Consider the following 24,298-nt stretch of genomic DNA (forward strand, 5'->3'; position numbering starts at 1 on the left):
CATTTTACACAGAATTACTGAATTACTTTCTATTGTCATAAACAATGAAGTGCGCCCGCTACACTCCGCCGTCGCGCTGCTAAAGTTGGTGCCAATTTGTTTAGCCTAAGTGCTTGCTAAGCATTCAACACCCCATAAAAGCAGCGAAGAGCAAACACCAGATTATTTATGTAAAAAATCAAGTATAAACACAGGCAAGGTAAGTATTTTTATAGTTTCTGAAAGCCGAGCACACTCCAAGGAATCAATTAATTAATGCACTTTTGCCGCTAGTTGCACTTATGCACTTAATAAAAATCAAACATTTACAGTGTGTCGAAGAAGTTAAACACTAAGGCGGAAGGGAACAATGCTCGAAATCACTTCATGAAAATTAAAATCGAAAATAGTTTCGGAAGTATGAGCCGCTGAATATTTTTAGATCAGCATTTGAATCTCAAATAAAAAACTGAAGAATGAAATAATTTACCAAAATTTAATTGTGAAGTGCAGGCAGGCGAAGAGGTACGAGTAACCACTTCTTCATTCAAGTGATGTGAGTGACCTTACCATTATACTCCCTGGCTAAACTGCATTCAAGCATGTGAAATGACGGCTCTCAAATATTTATATCCATTGCACTACATAAACATATATTCTTACATATCACATTACATATGTATATACCATACATACTTGTATGTATATCTATGTAGAAAGTTATAAATGCTCGAAGTGGTCTCAAATCATTTTGAAAACGCAAATTGAATAAGGAACTCGGTAGTGCTTGTCAATGGGTACAAACTATTACTATTATTATTTGGTATTCACAGTGGACAACAATACTTTATGTCATTGAATATAGCGTTAATAATGAAGTATCCGCAAAATCTTATCCGATAACTTTGTTGGTGCTTTTACATAAAATGTTTTTCACAGGAGAGCAACGCAACAACCGGACTGTTATACTCTTACAACATTCAGGAATCAAAGCCAAGAACCTTACCTTACACCTTAAAATGTAAAATGTCACCCAGAGGATCGGAATCCAACTCATACACTGACCGACAAATTCGGGAATATGTTTGTTAGAAAATCGAGAATCATTATACGCAGTATATGGGAGTTGGGATAGTATCGAAACGATATTATCATTAACTATTATCATGCCACATACTAAAAAATGTTCCTTGGTTTCATTAAGGTACTTCACATACAATCACCAATCGCATGGAGTAAGGTCAGCTGGATGTTCGAAAATCGTGATCGTCCAATTTTATTTATTTTAGGCATACGGACACGCTGTTATGAGTAAAACGCGCTCTTTCATTCTCAAAACTCGCGCCATAAAGTCACCCGGATGTTCGAAAATCTTTATATTAGGTACATATATAGGGTCTCAGGGAAGTGTTGACCCAATCCGACATATAGAGACTATTGTTAAGAAAGGATTTAAAGAATCTGAGTTTCAATTATAGACTACATACATTGACCGATATTTTCGGTCAAAAGTCAGCAATAGATACTGGGAGCTTGAACAGTTTTGGTTGCATTTGGGCAATTTTTGGTCATAAGGTGGCATACTTTTAACGAATTATTAGTGCAAATTTTCTCGCGTTATATGTATAATTACTTCTTGTTTTGTACACTGGAAAGTGAAATAATCACATGGAATTTAAAACTGTATTATATGGGAAGCAGGTCCGATTCCGCCCATTTTTACACTGTTATATAGGAATATGAAAAGAATGTCATGTACTAAAGTTAGTCATCACCCTGATGTTGATAGGTGATACTTACAACCGTTAGGCGAACAAAACTGTTGTACTCTGTAGCAACAGGCTGCAAGAGTATAAAAATGTTTATTTACAGAATTTCATGAAAATTTTTGGATTCCCATGATCCCATAGCGGGAGGACCTCGAAAAAAAGTTAATTTATTATCTCCAAACCACAACCAAAAACATTTATTAATAAAATGGCGGCTTCTTAAAAAAAATAATTTTTGGAGAAAAATTTATACTTCACGTTTAAAAATTCGAAATCATTGGCTAAAATCTTATTCATTCAATAATTACTTGACTAATGTATTTAAGTCGCGTAAATTTCAAATTTACAACCAATTACGGTCCAAGCCAGAGACATTTTTCTTATCGACTCCGAAAACGGTGTTTCGCGAGCAAAATGCGTTCGAAATTTTAAGAACCGATTAACTAAGTTAAAAAATTCTTACTTCATCCTTCGGAGAATCTTTTCAAATGTGTGTATATTCGATGTATCCACAAAAAACTCAACTTTTTTTCATTTTTTAGTGGAAATCACATCTTAATCTCGGTAGAAGAAGATAATTTTAGAAAATCTTTTGTTTGGTAATGTTCTAAAAAAACTTGTACAGTATTTGGTTCTTATTCTTTGCACTTTTTTGAAAAGCAGATGTTCGAAAATTCTTTAACTTTTATATTAATTTCCCACAGATACGTCTATCAGGTCTCACATTCTAAGCTTTCATATAAACCCTTCCTAAAATAATGCCTAAATTCTCATCTTAAGCTTAAGATTAAGTAATCAGAAATTGAAATTCTGAAAAGCTGTAAATACTTATATTACATTTATTACATTATTATTTACATCGCAGCTATTCAAGCAAGAAGTCATAATCGCCCACAAAATAAAAAGCTAGCATATGTAAATACCATTGTATGATCAACTCAACATGTTATATTTACATACATATATTCTTATATATAGAGTATAGCATATTCGGTTGCACCCGAACATAACCCTTTCTTACTTGTTTTAATTGAATAATTATACTTGTGATTAAAATGAGAACTCCTTAATCATCACAGTTTCATGATAAGACAGGATAAGTTTAACCTCACCTTTCTCTCATGAATATGAGTATATGAACTTTCTCTCTCGAATATGTGAACACCAAAATTAAAAACAATGAATGTATCAAGGAGTATTATAATCAATTCTATTCTTCAATCAAAAATACCCAATAGACAAATGTTTATTTAGACTCATGCCCAGCTCTTGACCGATGCTGCGGCTGCTACTATGCCGGTCTCTTTCGACCAATTCAGCGATTTTATCGCAATTTTCGACGACAGGCCTTCGGAGCGTGGCGCATCTTCGACCACCTCTACACCAGAACGAAAACGTTGAAACCATCGTTGTGCGGTGGAAATGCGTAAACTGTACAAATTTTATTGAGATGCATTTTTGTCTTTGTTATAGTACTGTAAAATATGCCGTATTTTCTCTTTATTTTGCTCCATGTTTGCGACGCTATAACTCACGATCGACTTAAAAGAAACGACAATCAAACACGTGTTAGCACGTGAAATGAGCTTTCCAAAAAGGTATAGCATGACCCGATGCGACGCATAAAACTAGAACTACGCGCTTTCAGCGCCTACTAGCGACCGCAAGACTTTTTTGACAACCTATATATACAACAAACATACATATACATATGTATTTAACTGCAACATCAACATATACATAAATGTAACATATAACATATTTAAAAATTTGAATAACATTTTTGGCAATACCATGGAACTCTCCCAAAATTAACATTCTAACATTCGCTAAAGATGGCTTTAACATTTACGATATTACAAACTAAATCTTCGAAAAACTACGAGCTGAAAAACTAAATTATTTGAGATTCTCTTATGTGTTATTTAAAACAAAAACACACAACTGATTCCTTTTACCGTTATAAATCGAATTAACTCCTTTTATATGAACTAAAAAGGATTACTTATTATTTCAAAAGTGATACAGTTAACAGTATGTTACGAGTAGGAAATGAAATTGAACGGTTTGCGTGTTCTCTGCAAACATTTCTGATTCAAGCAGAGAGCCATACAGATTTCGAAGAGATGTTGAGCGCGCTTCTTCGCTGAGTGTCATTGTGCTCCACTGCGGCATGCGTGCGCTCCAAAACTCCATGGGCCACACTCTCAATGCCGCAACCCATCATATCTTCGTTTCTGCTGCAAGCAAGAAGAAATAAACAAGAATAGATGGTAGGCGTTTTGAAAAGAGCCAAAGCAGAGTGTCGTGCGTATTAGATATTATTGGTATACATTCAACGATTAACATGTGGTCGCCGCAACACTGCTTTGTCGGTTCTCCGCAGCTCCAACGAATACACGGCGATTGAGCGTACAGCGATGTTACTTCGTTGGTTCCTTGCTGACCGGTTCGCTGTGTTGCACGTTGGTGGATCGGCTCGCTTGCCTACTATAGTCGACTGGTTGGTTGATTGTTAGCGTTGGCTCCCAAAACGAAGGCAGCGAGCGATGTGAATTCGGTCATTTAGTAGAATCGCGAGCTCAATACGGTGCACACGCTTTGAACGGATGAATGGCGGAGTACACGTGCATGTTTTGACGACTAAAAACAGTGAATGTGAATCAGTGACGAGGCTTTTGTTTTGGTGAATTGGTTTCTGTGCCATGCAAGCTAACCGTAAATCGCACGTATTAATTCACAATTGAAGTGAGAAACAAAATCAAACCGAAAATGCCAAGCTGCTCTAACGGTGAAAGTGTATTGTGTTTCTATTATTGGCAAAACATATCAAAAGCACCGACGACTGCCCTGCTTCACGGGATGCGGCGTTCGTAATATGCAGTGTTTGCGGTTAACTTTACATATAACGGCTTTCGCAAAAGCTGTGCTTGTGTTGGTGCTTGAATGAATGCTTGCATATGAGTTACCCGATATTCTGGGAATATAGCAAATGAAATCAAAAAACAACAAATGCAAAAACATCAAGTATCTACGATATTGATTCGGTAAATAATTTAACAGGTGCGAAAACACGCTTCGACAAATTACGGAAAATAATATATATATACTTCGATACATATGTATGTACATATGTGTGCGATAATACTAAGAATAATATATTTTTGAATGTGTGCTTGCATTTGATCTGTAAGTGTTTGCGATTTCCGTTTCCTCTGTGGCAAAGTGTTGCAAACAATGAAGCGGCACTGTGACAGGAGTGTTGTGGCAGTAGAGTGAAGTGACGTTAAGTAAGGCCAGATATACCGCTAGCCTGGCAGATAAGATAACAGTAAATGCATTGGGGCATGCTAAAACGAGCAACTTTTCTTAAAGCCGCAAGGAGAATGATACATAAATCCAAGAAAGTCAAAAAGTTTTGTTTGCTGTGATTTAACATAAGAATTTGAGGGCTTATTAAGGGATATCAATAATTTTGCGTTATCTTAGTGCGACACAAATACTATATAAATTGAATAGAAGTTTCTTTGAACCCATTATATAAGGGTGCGGACTTATAAGAGGCTGTTTTGATCTTTTCGTCTATAACTGCATAAGCGGAGTCGAAGCCAATAAAGAAGAAATAAGACTAATAATTGAATTACTAAAGAACGAAAAATACAAAAATGTGATTTTAGGCATATTTTGAAAATTCAAAATTGGTTTCACTATTCTTTCCAAATTAAAAGAGCTGACTTTAAAAAATAAATAATGTTAAGGGAAAATTGTGTTAAACAAGTTCTTCGTGATCTTCAAAAAAATATGGACTATGATTAAAATTAAAAAATCACATCAGTAGAAGTGACCAAATCAATTATCATTTCAATTCTTCCAAAAGCCGCATTGTCTCCTTAGAAGCAAGACAAAACTAAATAAATTCTCTTGAAGTAAAGAAATTTGTTCAAACATTTAAGCATTTGTAATGGAATTAAATTGATAATTATTCGTAGCAAATTAGCAGATTTATTAGAATCTTCAAAATTAAATAAAGCCACACAATAAACTTATTGCACACAGACAAAGCGACATGAACTGTAATCAAATAAAAGTCAGCGAAGATTTAAACAATAAACAATTCTTGCAGAGAAATTCTGAGAAAATAACAAGCCAGTGGCGAGCTGGCAAGATCTGCTGGCAGACCGAACGGCCACTTTATTTTTTGTTTCGGCAGAAAATCGTTTATTCTCGTTTGTTTTTGTGCACTAAGTTGGTGGTAATTGGAATTTACGGCGTAAAAAATGCCAAAGGACGATGGAAATGGAGGAAGCAGAAACAACAATAGCTTAAACGAGGGCCAAGGCCAAAAGCTTTACTGGAATATGTTAGCACAAGCTGCTAGGCGATGCTTCACGGCTTCTTTCAGCGAAAGTTGTTTATTTGCATGCCTGTGTGTGTGAATGCGTGCGCTGTGCGTCGAGCCGTGAACACCAGCGAAGCGCTCTACCCAAAGCCCTAGCAATATTTATCCATTTTTACGGCGCTCTTAAGCACCAAAAGCATGCTACGCTGACTGCAAAGTCTGTCACCGCCGACAGCGTGGTTGTCTGGCACGTGGCTTATTAAATCAATTGGCATCGCAGAGCTGAGACGGCCGTTCACCCTCATTGGACTAACCGCAATTTACTCACTCACACCGCAGTTGTCGTTGATGAGGCTACTGTGCTACACAATTTGTTCTGGATATTACCGCGCTACTTCAGTGTTATCGCACTTTTGGCATAGTTATTTGCGAAATAAATGGTTTCAACTAAATTCCGCTAGTACTCTACACTGTTTTCCACAGCTTGTCTGTAGTGGTTGACATCATATCGTATGCATACAAAATGTTTAATCTCCTGTGTGGCCTCAGCAGCGCCGCGCTCGGTCACGCCAACGACCAATTCACTTTTATCGCTTCATTGAGTGTTTATAAAATCTGCACACACATCCCCAGTTGCGGGCGTCAAAAGTCTTTACATCTACACTGAAGATAATTCGCCATGCTCTGAGTTATTTATGCAATTTTCTTCATCCTTAATGCCGAGCAGCTAGGCAAATAAACATGTGCAAACTTGCTTTCTTACCACACACCCACCCATTCAGCCACCCACAGGCCCACGGACCGAGTGGAGAGCACCACGCCATTCGCTGGAATTTGCCATACGCTTCGTTTTGCTTCCGTTTGCCCCCGAATGCATTTACTGCAGCTTGCCGTCTATTTTTCAAGTGGCACATAAAGCAGGAGCTAACTAAAGCAGCTTGCCATGCTCAACAACTTTAACAAAAATAGCGTAAATGTTTCTGAAAGTTTCTGCAAAATTTGTATGACGTGCAAATTTTTAAGCAGTTTTCCGCTTGCTTGCTTAACTTATTCGCTGCTGTTGTTTGCTTTGTTTGTTGCCTTTCATTTTGTTAGCGTTACTCGTTGCGCGCTTTGGATGCTACTTTCTCCATAGCTAAGAAAAGGTTTTTGCAAAACTATTTTATTATTTATTTTATTTTGTAACAAATAGGTAATTTTGAAAATTTTCCAACATAAATATAGAACATCACTGAATATGTAAAATAGTGACTTAAGTAATTTACAATTTTTAGTTGGCAATTGCCTTTAAAAGTCAGAAAAGAACTTGAGTTCAAGGCAAGTTGGATGGCTTCTGCCATATTTCGGTCTTGACGCATATATTTGGTAGTCGAAAAAGTTATTTCATATTTTTCGTATACCTTATACTTTTCAAGCCAATTAGGCCCACTTTTTGTTTTTATAGAGAATTTAATTATTATACTTTAATTTGTTTAAGCTTTTGTATACAAATATGAGAAGTAATTAGAACGAATATAATTTGACTCAGTTAAAATTTGAAATTATCAAAATCTTGTAAAAATTTAGAAATCTCTAGTTTCCTCTGAAAATAATTGTTATTTTGCTTTCGATTTTGGTTGTTTTGAATTCACGGAGTAAAAGCCTTCAGTTTGCCAACTGCTTAGCACCAGATTAGTTGAGGCTTAACGGGCTTAGTGGCGTCAGCTAATAAAATCGGCAAAAATAAATGCCATAAAAATGTAGTGAAATAAAATCAGCGTGAACTGGAGTAGACTACGCACGCACACATAGGCAGGCAGGCAGGCAGGCCTAAATGAGTAAACATTTGTGCATATGTAAGAATAATAAAGAATCTTGACTTGACACACCGACTCAGCTGCCAATTAATTTATCAGCTTTACTGCGGCCAATTTCTCTGGTCTAAACTCATACAACCACAACTGACAACAATTTTTGAGATTTCCCAACATTCCTCCGCCACTCACTAATTTTTTTTTGTGTTTGCTGGCTATTGAACAGCTAATCGAATGCTTACCTAGCGCTCAAAGCTTACATTCCAGCAGAAATTAATGCAAATTGCCATTTAGAATTTAGTAAGCTCATCGCAAATAAGTGTCGACGAAAGCAACAAAAAACCGTACGGTCGCGCTAATCAAGCCACTACAGGTGACTAAAAAGTGGTACTGGAAGGGCAGGTTTCTGCAGCAAAGTTGATCTTACTCTGATTTGTATAAGCGTTTTAGTGCAGGATATTCGCTCAATAATAGCTGGCTAATATTATTCTATGACGCTTCATCAGCTGACAGTGCTTCGAAGGTGAGTATCTCACAGTGCTTAATTTGTAATTATACTAACCAGATTAAAAAAAAAAAAAGCTCAACACATTAAGATTTTTTTCCAAAACTTCACTAAATAATATAATAATTCCATATACATAAATCAATGTTTGAGAAAAAAATATGCTAATAGAATTTCGTAATAGTTTGGGGTTTTTGTTTTAATTTGATGTTTTCGCTTAATGGCAGTTAATGGGATTTGGCGTCTCTAACTCTGCATGTGAAACAGAAAGAAACAAAGTAAGAAATCCATTCCGACACGCACAATTGCGTGCTGCCTGCAGTATTCACCTCAAATTTAATTTTTCCTCCAATCCATCGCCAATAGTCGCTGATTTCTGTCTGACTTTAATTGATTGCTCTGTCGAGTTGCTTATTTTTGGTGTCGTTTTACATTTCGCCGCTTTCGTAAGTTCGTGCGTTCGTCGGTGTCGCTTTAGCGGTTAATTCCAACTGTCAAAAACAGCTGTGTGCGCTTTGTCAAGTTATATACACATATTTATTATACTTTTCAAACATTTATATGTTTCATTTTCCTGTTTTCTTTTGAAGCATTGGAATTCGAGTTGTTTATGTGTGCTTTTCATATTCCGATTTGGTATTTTTCAATTTTGAAGTATTTTGAAATTACTTAATACACTGATTTTATTTAAAGCTATAGCGGCGGTTTTGGATCGACTTTTAACTAATTTTAGTTACACATTTTAATTTAAGGTAGAATATTTATGACTTCTAAACACGTTGTAAGTTATATATGTTTTTACATATTTACAAAACCATATGAAAATAAATTTGAATTTTTACATGCCAGTTTTTTATGCCGATTACAATGTCAAATTCGAACAAATATAAGAGACGCATAGCTGCCCACGCTTTAACAAAGAGGAGCAGTACGAGAGAGAAATGTGAGAAACCTGTAATTTACTTAGATTATTATTGACGGACAGAGTTGACTTGTTATATCGAAGGAGAGCTTAGAAACAGGTAGACTATTAATTTATTTGAGCTACACTAACAACTCGCTTTGGCTATTGTTACCTTGTTTTATTAAAATGTTTTTGGACATGTTATTTTTTTTAGCAATTTTCTTTTTGATAAACAGGCTAAATATAGTTTTCCATTAAACGTTTTTTTGTTCTTCAGACCTCCGACGCTTATGGCAAAGGTACATTAATTCCATTTATTATAAACTCCTCACTTTTTATTTGTATATATTTTAGTTCACCTAGGTTATATTGTGAATAGGGCTCAGAGAACTTTCTTCACTTGCGTGAATTTCTACACATGACTCCATCCTCCGGCGGTGTCTACGCCAATAAAGGGAAAAAAATTGTTTTTCGTATTTCTAATCATACTTCAACTTATTATTATTTTTTATATATTATAATAAATAAATAAACAAATATGTACCATTTTGGTAGACCAATTTTTGCAATTTTTCCGCTGGAGACATTATTCCATCAATGTATTATAAATCGAAATTTCGAAATTTCCAGAACGGAAGCGAGCAAACCATTTTTATGCTACACGAACTGATACAGCATCGTCTCCGTAAACTTCACAAATTCCATTGGTGGCTTCCTTTTTCACTCATTTTTGAAGAGCTGTAACTTTTTTCAACTTCTATGATTTTAATTTTTGTTTGGTTAAATCAATCTTAAAACCTCACCTTCCAACTCTATATGGTATAACACAATGTGATTCGTAGCAATGGAGATATACAACAGCAACGACATCTATTGACAAAATGCGAAGTGATTTTTTCAAAGTCATATTAAGATATGACGTTCCGAGGTATTATATCACACAATTCTTAACTTACTTTGAACTTACACCACAACTTAAAATCAACTGATTGGGTTGAAATATTCTAATAATAATTGAAGTCTAGAAGTTGCCATTGCTAAAAACAAAAGCAGCTTCTTTGCCACGACATTTTTGATTGATTATCTTAAAACGGTCGACCGAAAACAGCCTTTCCACCACGCAGCAATCAGCAATCGAAAAGTCGCGACGAACTGTTGCTAATTTCCAGCGCTGGAGGGATATACGGCGGCGGCTGAGACCACTCAAAAGGTTCGCAAAAGTGAGTGTAATTAGCCGAGTGCTTATAGAAAATTTGGAAGGCAATCGGGAACCTTAAGTGGCATTGGCATTCAATTAATTTTGATTGGATTTGTCGCTAGCAATGGGCACTCAACGCCAAGCTTCAGACATTTCTCTTGATTTCCACTCGAGGCGATATTTAGCTGAAGACACTTGTGCTTGGATGCATGTGTATGAGTGGAATAAACGACGCTCACAAATGTTTTACGGTCTAGACAATATCCATGTTTTTATTGAACAAGTTAGGTGCTTTTCGACGACTTGAGACAGTGGCGAAACAAAGCAAAAGAAAGATAAACAACAACAAAAACGGTAATGTGCATGCCAAATTAGAGGCGTCGCTGGCAGCATGTTGCAACACAAAAACACGCCGGCCATAAAAAAGTTAACAACATAAATTTGTGATATTTTATTTTACTTTATTTACTTGTGCCTTCTTATTTATTTATTTATACACGCTCATCTTCAGTGTTTCTGCTCTCTCTTTGTGGCGTTTTTGCTGGCTGTTGCTGTTTGCTGTTGGTTGTTGGCTGTCGTGTTTTCATTGTTTTACAAGTAGCTGTCAATTGTTGTCGCTTGCCGCCTGCTGCCTGCTGCCGCTGCCTGCCTGACAAAATTTATCATTTTATTCATTGGCGTATTGATCTATTGTTTTTGTAAGTGGACGTTATTCCAACCTCCACCAAACAGTTTTTTGCCATTCTTAGCGTATGTGCGCACGATTTATTTTCGCATTCCCCTTGAGTCGGTTTTTTGTGTGTTGACTGTTGATGGCTGTACCATTGCCAACTTTGGCCAGATTTTGTCATTCTTTTTCTTTGAATTTACAAATATGTACGGACATATGTATGTGATTAGTGTTAATGAACATGCCTTTTCACATCTCGAACGTCAATGCTGTAAGCAGCTTTCATGCCCACTTCCGTCAGCAGTGTAAGTGCCCCGAGCGAGCAACAGCTCGGGTGATTTGTTACGCCGATCTAGGTATGTGTGAATGTGTGCTCTGCGTCGACATAAATCTGTTCATACCAACAAATACCATTAGCATGCCATTGAACTTAGATGTGCCAGCATTAGTATGCGTGTGTTTCCAGACTCTGTGACTTCTGTGCGTCGTCCAACATTCCATTCTTGCATAATAGTTGTCTTCGACATAAATCTAAACGCATGGAATGTTTGACTCCTCGATGCTTCGCAGTGACCTTTTTCCAATCATTTTGTGCGTTTATAGTGTTTGCATGTGAAGTCAAAACCGTTTCGTCTTATTTTGTGTTCTGTGTTGCTTTTTACAGAAGTTTTGCATGACAAGGTGTTGAAGCGACTTTAAGATTTACTGGTTTTCGTGTGAATGTCTTGTATACAAGCCTTGCAGTTTTGCGCCCTTTTCGAGTAATTATTTTTATTACTAAAAATAAAAAATAAATTAGATTTTTTTATGATTTTCTTTCACATTTCTTTGGGAACATGTGTTGCTTTCTCTTCAAACCTTTGCAGTAAAATGTTAATACTTTTGGTAAATTGATCGAAAGTGAACGAAATTTTAGCCTCATTTGACTGAAAATAGGTTTAAATTGCTGGACACACGATATAAAGAAAAAACTGCTGGTGAAAATACACTTTGCTACCTTCGAATTATTGTTTTAGCTTCCTACGTTTGCTTTCTTAACGCTCACAGGCTGTAACATCTACTTCACATAAGTTTTAGAACGCACTTTAGTTTAGTTCTGAATAGCCGAAAAAGATTTTGTAGCACTCGTCAAAACTTCATGGTGCATGATTCCACAGAAACTCATTTCTTTTTTGTATCTGGTTGCTTCAAAGGGTGCAAACAAATCATTGAGAAGAACACAACAACTAAAACATCACCAGTTAATTCTTCATACAATTTTTTGTTAGAACCTTTCTTTTTAAATTATCATTTACGTTTCAAATATGTCTAATTATGTAGAGAATAAAGAAGTTTCTTGACAAATACACTTCTGTTTGGTTTTAAATTGACAATAGTTTAGTATTAATGGCAGATCTAGTGGTGAATTTTAAAAGTTTGAGTTTAATTCAATTGTAGAGGCAGATATAGTAGGTTGTATTTTATGAGACTTCAATGCTGTTGATACCTCTCTTAGAGTGGACATCTTTAAGTCTCAGTGAAAGACGTTGTGCACTTGCTATGGTGCGACGAAGTCTATTCTGAAAGGTTTGATTCATCTTAACATGCGATTCAGTTGAGCTGATCCAGATTTGATTGCTACGGTCCAGATCTACCTGAGTGAAAAATTTAGTTTTACAAAAATTAGAAAAATACAAAAAAGGGATATTTAGGGATTTTTGTGGAGCTCTAGGTTTTATAAAATATTAGCATATATGAAAACAGTGAGAATTAATAAATACTTAACTTCATCATAGAACACGATAGTTTTGTTTCTTTTTAATTTACAAATTTAAGAAATCGGAGAGGATTTTCAAGCTTTTGATTGGAATAAAATTTTCAAGCGAATATAGAACTAATAAAGAAGAACCAGTTAAGCTAGTAAATTTATGTCAAATCAGATTAATGAATGTTAACGCAATCTTCAAAAAGTCTATTGATTAATACTAAACTGTTCAGAGCCACTATGCTGAGTCGAAGTCACGATAAAGAAACGCTGTAGGGCTACCGAGAATTGCATTGACTTCATACTGCATTGTCGAATAAAAAAGTATTTCCGAAAAAAGTAAAAAGCGCAAGTAATTTTTTCATAAGTAAAAGATATGGCAAGTAGCTGTTTCCTTTCTGGCGATTAGTTTCCTTAATATGTTTGATTTTTTATGATATTGATCTATTCTGTAAATGTATTTAGTTCCGTATGTAAACTATCAATTGTTGCATTCAATTGAAATTATTTGCTTAGGTGTGGAAATTCAAGTACGCCTTCTTCAATATCAAATTACCTTCGCCTATATTTGTCTACCAAATTATACTTTGGTGGTGAATGAATAGGAATATTTGTATGTACTTGGTGTTTATGGTGGAGTATGTATGTATAGCCGCATGTGTATCCATTAAGCCACAATCAATTATTTCTAACGCACAAATAAAGCGAATTGCCGACTCATTACCAGTAGCTTAGCCGCCAACCGTTTGTACGTACGTATGTATGTGTGGCTCAATGGATGCCCGCTGATATGTAGTAATATGTGTATTGATTGCTGGCGGTTATCGAGGAAGGGATTACTTTCAATAGCGATACATTGCGCTTAATTACACGCCTATACACACGAGTATTCACCACAAAAACCACAACCTATACACACATGGTGCATTTTATATTAGCCATTGGACACACGCACATACATACCAACCAAATGAGCTTGTGTGCTTGAAGGGGCTTATGTGAGTCAAGTTTGCAGCGTAGCCGGCTCTTGACGTGGCGAAATGAGTTGACATTGAAGCGATTAGTTTGTGGGCACGCCGATTGTCACGATATTTGGAGCTCCATGTCAGATTATCGCCTGTCTGTGCTACGAGCATTTTTTGTGCCTAAGCCCGGGCATCAGGCGCTGTGACATGAGGACATGAGAACATTATCGTAATGAGCCAGACGAGCACCACTCCGCCAGACAGTCAACACTGGCTGGTGATGGCAAATGCATTTAACACAGCGTTTAACTGTGGAATATTAGGAAATGAATATTTTAGTATAAAATAGTTTTTGCAGTAAAATATCTAGCAAATAATCGCTATTAGGCGTGATATTAGATGTTAGACATTCCAAGTTACTTATGCTTTTTAGTTCGAGTTATACATATGTAGTAAAGCTTTGTGTATAAGCGAAAGTACGACAACTTAAATTTATCAAATTGATCAAACCAATCTCATAAAGAAGCTTTTGTGCCCTACTTTTGGAAATATACTAACTGATCAAAGTTTTGTTGGACTGACAAAAACATTTTGATTTCACGTATATTACTGTTACTAAATTACCGCCTTCAAAATAGGTTCCTTAGCCAATACCAGCCTACCAACGCTTAATCCAATTTTATACACTGGTTATAAGCTTCGGTTGGGCCTGGCTTCAGCGCTTCAAGCGAATTTAAATTGTTTAGCTTTCGGGTTTTAGTGTACCATTGATATGCTAGATCGTTAGACAGTAACGACGTGTTTGATGAATATACGGTACGGTTACAAAAACGACGGCGACTAGAGGTCGGATGCTTGAATTCTTTTCCGACCTATATTCGCCGTCGTTTTCAAACATCTATTTCCGTCGAGATCAAGCATCTCTTCTTTGACCTCATTTCGCCGTCATTTTTACAAAAGCTTTAGACCTCAAAACATTAACCAAAATGTGTACAGTCGATCCATAAGAGATGTTAAGGTCCTCTGTTCCCAAGCTCCATTCGTTGACTTCACAGAATGCTTTATGTCCCTCAACTACTTGTGCTCGCGATAAAGCCGATTGCCTAAAAACTTTTGCAAAATTTTAAATATTCCGTAGCCGCGATTTCATTGGAAATACAAAATCAGTCCGAGTCAAATTTGATCAGCTGGTATATCTACTTGTGATTGCTGAAACAAAATTTTAAATTACATATGAAGTATGTGGGATCAAATATCGTAGCTAAGTGCGAATACTGACATATAATATTGAAGTTGTTTGTATACTAATCAATTCTCATATTCGAAAAATTCTCGTTAACTGAGTTGTAAATGTAAATATGTACGAAGGTCTACATGTAATTCGGTACGATCAATAAACTATATCCTTTATATACTATAAACACATGAAAGACTTACAAAAGTAATACTGAAACACAGAATCAACACAATGAAAACATACCTTCACACATGTATGTTGCACACACTCTTCCATAAGTCGATCTGTCATTACATCAAGAACGCGATTTTAATAAAATTTACACTTTTCGCAGAGCGGGCATGTCTATAAATGCGTGTGTATGTATGTCTTTACCTGTGAATATATTCACATACGTGTGTGTTTGGAAGATGAAATGAAAATTCATTAAGAATTTCATAAACATGTCAGCATGTGGCGGGAGAACGCCTGCGACGCTGAAAACGCAAAATGTACTCACTCTGTTTGGCTGTTGGGCTAGCGGATGCGTATAGTTATTATAATATTGCTGCCTCTCCTTCGTCCTTTGCGAAGCCTACTTCAATTTTCCACGATGCAAGTGGTGTCCTTGTGATAATTCACTGGCGGCTTAAGTGTAGTATTTATGGCATACAGATTTACACGGCGCTGGGGACAACCGTCAGCCGACAGCCTACAGCCGAGCTACTAAGCCACCTTCTTGCGGAGGCAGTCGGCACGGAGACCGTTAAAGGGAAGATGCGATGGGAAATGGCGATGCGAGATTACATATGTATGCGTGTGTGTATTTTAATTATGTATATGTGCGATTGCGCAAGTAAATCAAAAATGTGTATATACTCATGTAAGTAATGTGGCTTCGTTCGCCTGCGTTGATTTGCACCAAAAGAGCCCATTCGGAAATGTTGATAATTTAAGCCCTTTTTCGAGTAAAAATAGTTGCAAGTTCCTTTGATTCCTAATGCTCTTTTTATGGTGTTTTGAAGCTTGGTCTTTGTTGAACGGTGACGCCCTATAGGAAAACCAAACCCAATTAAACCTTATTCTGATTGGTTCCGGATTTTAAGTTAATTTGAATATTGAAATATTATTGAAGAAAGTTGTATTTGAGAAACATTCTCTAAGGTCCGCCTGGGTGCAGTTCTTAAGTATAAACAAAGTACACAAATGTAAGGCAGGCGACAATGTAATGCAGAGCGATGTCCTTACTCACGGAATTGCATGCGATTTTTTAGTATTAACATACCAAATTATACCCTCATATCGAATGCACAGACGCCTTCCTACAAATATATGTATGTCGATGCAAGTGCGACACTTATGCTTGCCACATGTCGCAATTCACAGTACATATTTCGTGTTAATTATCCTGCCTGTGGCTTCTCTTCTTTCGCGCCATTCGCTTCGCTGGCCAGGCCAATTCGATATAACGATGCCATCCAATGCTGTCATTGGCATAAAACACATACTCAGCATACATACTTATTTATTTATTTTTATAATTTAACGTGCAGCCCAGAGGCTATATAACTTCGCTAACAAATTAAATCAAAACATATGAATTCCCCACACATTCATTTTCATCGATATTCGTATTTTTCATGTTTTTGTTATGTGAAAGTGCAGTCCTTGTGGAACGTTTTTGTATTTCGCGACTGAAACCAAGCCTTTAATGTATATTTATTTATATTGTGTTAGCTGATAATTCTCAATTAAGTAGTCACACAAGGCTAACATGATTGAGAGAGAGGCAAATGGAAATTACTTCAAATGAAACCTATTAAGCGAAAAACGAAGTTAGCTAAACCTGTAAAAGAATTCAAAATGCCTTAACTGAGAAACTCTGTTAGAGTTAACCCATCAATGGCTCAGTTGAGAACAGAAATACTGGTATGAAAAAACCGGAGGGTTATGCGATTAAATTTTTTCACTTCCTTTTAGATGTTTAACCACACACTTGCTTACCAAGGGGTTACATGGGTTTCCTCGGTTAAAAAAACAGCCTTTTTCAAAAATTTTTTTTCTCATATAAAAAAAGAAATATTTTATTAGAATTTTTTATTTTTACAAACATACGCATTTAACAAATAAACTCGGCCATTCCCGGTGATCCATCGGAAAAAAGATGCCCGCGTTGGCAGGATAATCCAAAGTGCAAAAAGAATACGTGTTTTAGCTAAAACCTTATCTTGGAACTTGGAAAAAACCAAAAATTAGATTTTGGCAGACATTTTTAAAAACATGAATCCTTCATCTCAGTCTTCAGGCATTGTATCTCAAAGACGTGTGTAAAATTTCATGAAGATCGCTTGAAGAGTTCAAAACACTCTTCAAAAACACTGTTTCGAGAAAAATGCGTTTGAGGACAGCCGCTTAGCCTGGCTAGCCTCATGGCCTCAAGTTCTCATGGCTCTATCTCCAAAACTATTGCTCGAATCCACTTGAAAATTTAGGAAAAATATTCTAAGAGTATTTAATAAAACAAAAGGAGTTCGATTTTTTGAATTTGGTTTTCGGATTACCAAAGCAACATTATACTTTTGAAGTACACTTTAGCAGTACAAGATTTACAAAATTATTTTTACATACAGAAACATAACTTATTGGCATAGCTAAATACTTTTTCAAATTATGACCAATAGTATAATTTAATAAACGGTATTAAAAAATAAAATACACCTAACTCTTTTATTACACGGTTTCTTTTTACACGGATTTGAAGTTACACTGTTGAAAAAAAATTTGGTAAAAAATGTTTAATCTGGTACGTTTTCAAATTCACTGTCCTGGCACCATTGCTGAAATGAACTGGAAAATCCGCTTATTCGATAACTCGCATGATATTTATATAAAATATTGCTTAATTAAAGTGTTTAAAGTTTATTAGCTCGCAATATTTTATCAAATGTTCGTGCTATCAATTTGATTTGAACATTTCTGACCTTAATAAGTGAAAAAAGGTATTTTATCTTTAAATTTTTAGTTAAGCTAAATAAAATAAAATGTTTCCCTTAATACAGTTAACAAAATGGTCAAAATTTCAAAGATTCGTAAAACGCAAGCCATTTCTTTGGAGGTAAAATTAAAATTTTTGAACTGTCTGGCAAGGATTTTGGCTAAAACGAAGCTACTATCAGGACCATTAAGAAAAATGGGAATGAAATACGGAAATCTGTCGAAAGGCACCAGTGGATAATTTGATGGATATTTCCAGTGATGATACCGACTTTAGTCCAGTTCGTCGCAAACAATTGCGCTTATTATCAAGTAGCGACGAATCATTATGTAGCTATGCCAATATTTTTTCTTTCCGTTCTTAATTCTGGATTAACAGATTTCTTTTGTTTTTTGCTTGCTCTACTAATTGTTCACCTGTATGAATTATGGATTTTAAGCTTTAATGTTCAATAAAATGCCATATGAACATACAACTTGTATACATATGCGAAATTTTATAGTTTTCAACATTTTTTACACGGTTTTTCGAAGTAAATATAGTTCTTCCTTTCATCGTACACGGTGTTCAGATGACATGGAACGGATCCCTCAATTTACTACCAGAAAAGCCTCTTATTTTACACGGTTTTTTTTTGCACGGATTTCTGAGGAACGTATCTACTGTGTAAAAAAAGAGTTGGGTGTATTATCGCATTTCTACAACTTTACGCGATTCACCAAGTTCTCACGTTCAATTTAAAACACAACAGTGGACTTTTGCCCGAAAAAGGTTATACCATGATGGATGCGATAATTGTTTTTAATGGTCAGAATTTTTTCAGCGAATATTGAAGAATAACCAGCGAAATGCTTTGAGGGTTTTCCTGTGACCTCTTCAATGTTTGGCAAACAGTTTTAAATGAAATATTTAAGTAAAAAAATATATACATATATGTATGTATTTCCATATAAACTTGAAATGCACAGCATATTTATAGTTGCGCTGCCATAAAACCAACTTAATTATACGCCGTAAAAAATAATTTAGTTATCGGAGAATGAGGCAGCAATTTCAGTGGGCGGAATGTAAACAATGTAAATGCCATGAACGGCGCGCAGAGTAAACATTTAGCTTTTCTGTATAATTTTTGTGCGGCGCATAGTTGCTGCGCTTTTTTACCAGTTACACAAACAACATAGTTATGCTAATTATTTCGCATACGAGGCTGGCTCGCCAAGCCAATGCTTTTCCCTTGAATTAACAGCAATGCAGCAATATTTATTTGAGTTTCAGTGACTCTTTCCTTTACACAAAATTTAATTCAAGATTTCGTTGTTTTTTTTTTAATGAAAATTAATTTTAATTGCTTTTTACCTAATGATAATTGTGGTATGTTCGATCTTTAAGTAGCTGACCTATCAAGCTGCCCTCTTACTGTGCATTACAGTGCGGTTTGCACCAAAGGGGGAGGGTGCATATTTTATTATTAGCCATTAGTCATTTATTATATGTTTCACCTGACGTTCGTGGCTTTTGAAGCATAATTATTATATTCCACTGGGTGTGTGCGTAATCATGTCATAAGGTCTATGGGGGGTTAGAGGGTTTTATGCACAATTACTCAATTTATAGCATGTACATTTGAGAAAATTAAGCACAACTTATCGGCTGATTACATGCCTCGTAACATGAACTCTATTTCACTGCCTAATTAGCGATTTTTATGGCGTTTTATCGAGTTGCTGGTTTTATATGAAACGATAGCGAAATGTCAATCGGTTAACTTGTTATTGTAATCTGAATTACTTGAAGATTAGTATGAATTCCCTTTTTATTCATACATGGTTCTTATATGCAGAAATAAATATAAGTTAATATTAGTATAAACAATTTTTTTAAATAAATGAAATAGTGTTTTGAAATGAAATCTGTAAATGAGTTTTGGGTATGACATTCATCGAGCTATAACTTTAATTTTCTCGATGCTAAGCCTTTGGTCTTCTTCTATCTAGAAGTTATAATCAGGCGACTCATTCAGTGGCAATTTTGGGTCTTAGCTTTAGTCGCCATAACTAAAGGTTAATGGTAAATCGCGGAGAAACACAACCAAATTGTGGATAACCCAATTTTATGTTTATTAGTTTCTATTTTGTATATTAATTTATTGTGCCGCCATTCTCATTCCACCTATTGCTTTATTTTCCTTTCGCTTAGTTGAAGAAACGTTCTAGCCCCAGCCCCGTTAATTTGATTTTTATTGGATTGCTATGCAAATGGCCGCTCTGAAACATAATACGACTTACAGATTTGAATGTACTAATATTTTCCTACGATACGCACCTCATACTAGTCTCTAGCTAAATACTTTACCGTTTGCTTGAAACCATTCAGCGAGATTTTGTCAAATATAATACCAATAAACATAAGTCTCTAGACATACATAAGAAGCAAAGTCTAGTACACAAATTTATTGATGCTCAAATCTTGTCAAACTGTTTCTGCGAAATCGTTCAAGTGATTTTTTTATAAGATTCGCAACACTTTAGTAATGTGCCCACATTCTTTACGAAAGCTTAGGCTTTTGTATTTTCATTATAGTAAAAGCACAGTAGCTGCTATCAGAAGCTCTTTACAGGCTTAACAGCATGCTCACCTATTGAGGTAAGCAATCGGACCGTATTTTCTGTAAAGTAAGATTGAGTTTTTGTTTATAATCGTAAACTAATATTACTGGACAATTTTAAAGTTATTTTCGAACTAATTTGTTCTTTGCCATCAGAGAATGTAGAAGCATTTCTCAGTAAGTAATATTCAAACTAACCTAACTTCTAAGCTTAGTGCTGAATTTCATGTTATACGAGTATCACAAGGCGAAACAGTCTCTTGTGTTGTTCTCTCTTTCCATTGGCTGTAAAAAGGGTTAATGCTGGGTTTTTCATTATTATAAGTGAAGTCATCTTCTATTAATCCATTATGATCGAATAATGAGTTATGTGGCTTAATCAATTAAAATCAAAATATTAATTTGAATATTTGGTTTTTAACATTTTCTGCCCTGCCCACTTTTAGGGAGAAAATTAATATTTGCCGTTTATTTATAATGTAGATTAAATGTCTGTAACCCAAACTAAAACTAAAGAAGACACATCCATTGATTAATATGCGTATTTCTCGACACATATTTCACCCTTCCTTTTTGCCCAATTATTTATATTTTGCACTTTCTTATGACGTCGCCAGCAAAGTGTTTACTGCCAAAACAGTTTATATTAATGTATGTTTCGTACTATATGTGTCTGCAAGTCCATCAATCAGCTCAGATCGCTAAAGGTCGGACACAACCTGTGGATTGTTAAATTTATTTTTGTTCACATTTCACTTAACGTAGACCAATAACGATAAAAGGGAAGATGAGAATCGAAAAAACATATAAAAAGCTTTACCATTGCTGACCCTGAATCCCTGAGGGCGTAGGTGATGCGAGTAAGCAAGCTTAAAATAAACTGATACAAACTAGTAGTTATGTGTACATATGTGTGCGTAACAAATAGAAGTGAAATCGTGTCCGAAGCAATTACGATCAAACCCCAAAAGAAAATACAAGTAAAGCTAATTTTTGGCATCAATCAATTGCCAGCTGCCAACATCCATCAAAATCCTCACTAAAAATACCAAAATATATGAAATATGATCAACGTGTTCGTTAATAAAGAAAAATACGAAGATTATTTGCATAGACAGACACAAGTGTAAATGCTCAATCAATTGAATAACAGAGTGGACTAAGGGGTATACAACGAAGAGGTCTATGAATGAAGTATTGAAAATATAAATTTTGTAGAATAATTCTGAAAAAGTACACATTAAATAGTACTTAGCAACTGAAACAACCACTTTCTTCATTTTTACTTCTAAACATTTATATTTGCTTTCGGGTCTTCGGGATGAATATACGTTAATAAGTGAACAAAAATTTTTGGCATAAATACTCAAGTTTTTCGAAAGCCAATCTTCAATGTTTAATAAAATTCCTATACTCAAGCATTCCACTTTTATTACTATACAAAAAGTATACATTTATAATAAAAAACAACAAGTGATTATAATAGCTTATGCAAATACTTGAGTCCACTTCAGCACCTGCTACTGTAAAAACCAATTTGTAAATCACTTGCCGCTTGACACAGAGACATTTATGGATTTAATAATTAAACACACAATTGCAAACGAAATAATTACGAACAGTTGAGAAGCATTATGTGTTTGATAGCCAACAAAACACATGACTATGCAAATTTCATCGCTGGTTTTCAAATGGTTTCGGCCAGCCTAGTATTCTCACAGCACTTGCCTTATTAAGAGCCTAATTGGAAACGCTTGCTTGAGATGAGAGCAAAAATAAACACTTTAATTGCACAAAATTTAAGTCAACAACAGAAACTGCGGCAGAATTTCAATTAAGCCGTCAACAAAAAGTGTAATTAAAAATGATTGAAAAACCAAAATGAGAATCACGCAAATGGCGCTGCGCTGCCAACGAACAACCACCGATGCAGTAATCAATTTTTGAATTGAAAAAGTAGTATTTATAGTGAACGTGATGGCGGACGGATAAATGCAATGCCGAATATTTATGCTGAAAAGATCTCCACACGTCGTGAATTTATGCACAGCTTGTCATCCACTTGGCCTTGACTGTAAAAACGAATCAAATGTATATTTACATAAATATAAAATAACTAACTAATAATATAATCGAACAACCAGTGCTTCGGTGGCGCCGAACTGCGGTGTGCAACAACTGCGAGGGACGCCATTTATTGGGACTGTGAAACGCCTGCGGCGCAGAAACCGCATCACGACAACCGAGTGACGTGTATTTTATGCATAATTAAGTTATTTGGCATACCACTGCACGGAACGCACATACAAAGCATTCAGACATGCACATAAATCTACTCGGAAATACTCAGGAGTATGTCTGTTTACGGATCAATTAAAATTATATTACCCCGTGTCTCTGTGGGGCCCTTTAGTAAAATTTATAATATTTTTTATTTGCTGCACACAATGCTCGCTTTTGACTGTCAATCAGTTGACACAGTGTGTATATACGAGTGCATTGTATATTTTATGCCGTTTAACGTTGTTTCGTTAATTTTCGAAGTGCTTTGCTGTCGATATTATTCATCGGAATTAAGGCTTATTATGAACACTTCAAAACTTCGCATTTGTATACATACAGATATGCATGGCCACATATATCGGTTTTTGAAATCAACTTAACGCATAGAAATTAATTATTCTAATGAAAAATTTATTTTAATTTGTGGTCTAAATATTAAATTTTAGCGAGGTAAACAACACATTGGTTCGTGAATGTCAATGGTAAATGCTATTCAGTTGAAGCCACATATGTAAATAAACTAATGTGTTACAATTATCGAAAATGAAAGAAATTAATATGCATTTTATTCAGTTTGCTTGCTTGTATAGTTATTAACGTTGACCAAATGAAATATCATTAAAATTCCAGTAATTTCGGTTTTGGTAATAATTCGAAACATATTTTATAAAAATTTATGTCTATTTAAATATGTTTTTAAACTTCTCTTGTTGTCTTCTATGTTAACACACCCACAGTGGGAGTTAGTAACTTAAGTATATATTTTGTAGTCGAAAAAGTATTTTCGTATTTCTAATCAAACTTCAACATATTTCCATTTTTATAAATAAATAAACAAATATGTACCATTTTTGTCGATAACTTTTTGCCATTTTACCGCTATAGACATTATTCCGTAAAATTTCAAAATATAGCAAATTTCTTCATTATTTTCACTCATTTTTGAACAGCTGTACCCTTTTTGTCAACTTCCCCGAATTTAATTTTTTTTTGGTTAAGTGAAGCTTAAAATCTCACCTCTCACCTTTCTAGCACTATATGGACAAAATACGAAAAGACTTTTTCGACTACCCAATATTTAGGTTACGGCTGAGGTTATACAATAATGGCTAATGTAATGACATATTGGGAGATTCAGTTCAATTCGAACAGAATTATTCGCCACCGCTTTTTGCACCCTAGAACAGCTATCAGTAGAATGAGACCTTGTCGGTGCTACGGTATACTCTTGTGTTCTACTAGAAGATAGCTGGGCTTAGCTTCAACGATACAAGCGCTGTCGCAAAATCCTTTTGATTCAAGATATCTAGTGCTCTCTTTGCCTTCAGTAAGT

The 24,298-nt window shown here is 35.3% G+C and overlaps 1 protein-coding gene across 3 annotated transcripts in view; it reads left to right on the top strand.

The window, feature by feature from the left end:
* The first annotated feature begins 4,282 nt into the window (after window positions 1-4,282).
* The window catches only part of LOC126767718 (uncharacterized), a 125,872-nt gene continuing 105,856 nt past the window's right edge, over window positions 4,283-24,298 (top strand). Inside the window, exon 1 of one of the 3 annotated variants that reach the window (XM_050485264.1) lies at window positions 4,283-4,811. The gene's annotated coding sequence lies outside the window, so the exon portion shown is untranslated. The remainder of the gene's footprint in view (window positions 4,812-24,298) is intronic. The other 2 variants (XM_050485265.1, XM_050485266.1) reach the window with 2 other exon arrangements.

The sequence above is a fragment of the Bactrocera neohumeralis genome, chromosome 2 (assembly GCF_024586455.1).
Source record: "Bactrocera neohumeralis isolate Rockhampton chromosome 2, APGP_CSIRO_Bneo_wtdbg2-racon-allhic-juicebox.fasta_v2, whole genome shotgun sequence".
Taxonomy (NCBI): Eukaryota; Metazoa; Arthropoda; class Insecta; order Diptera; family Tephritidae; genus Bactrocera; species Bactrocera neohumeralis.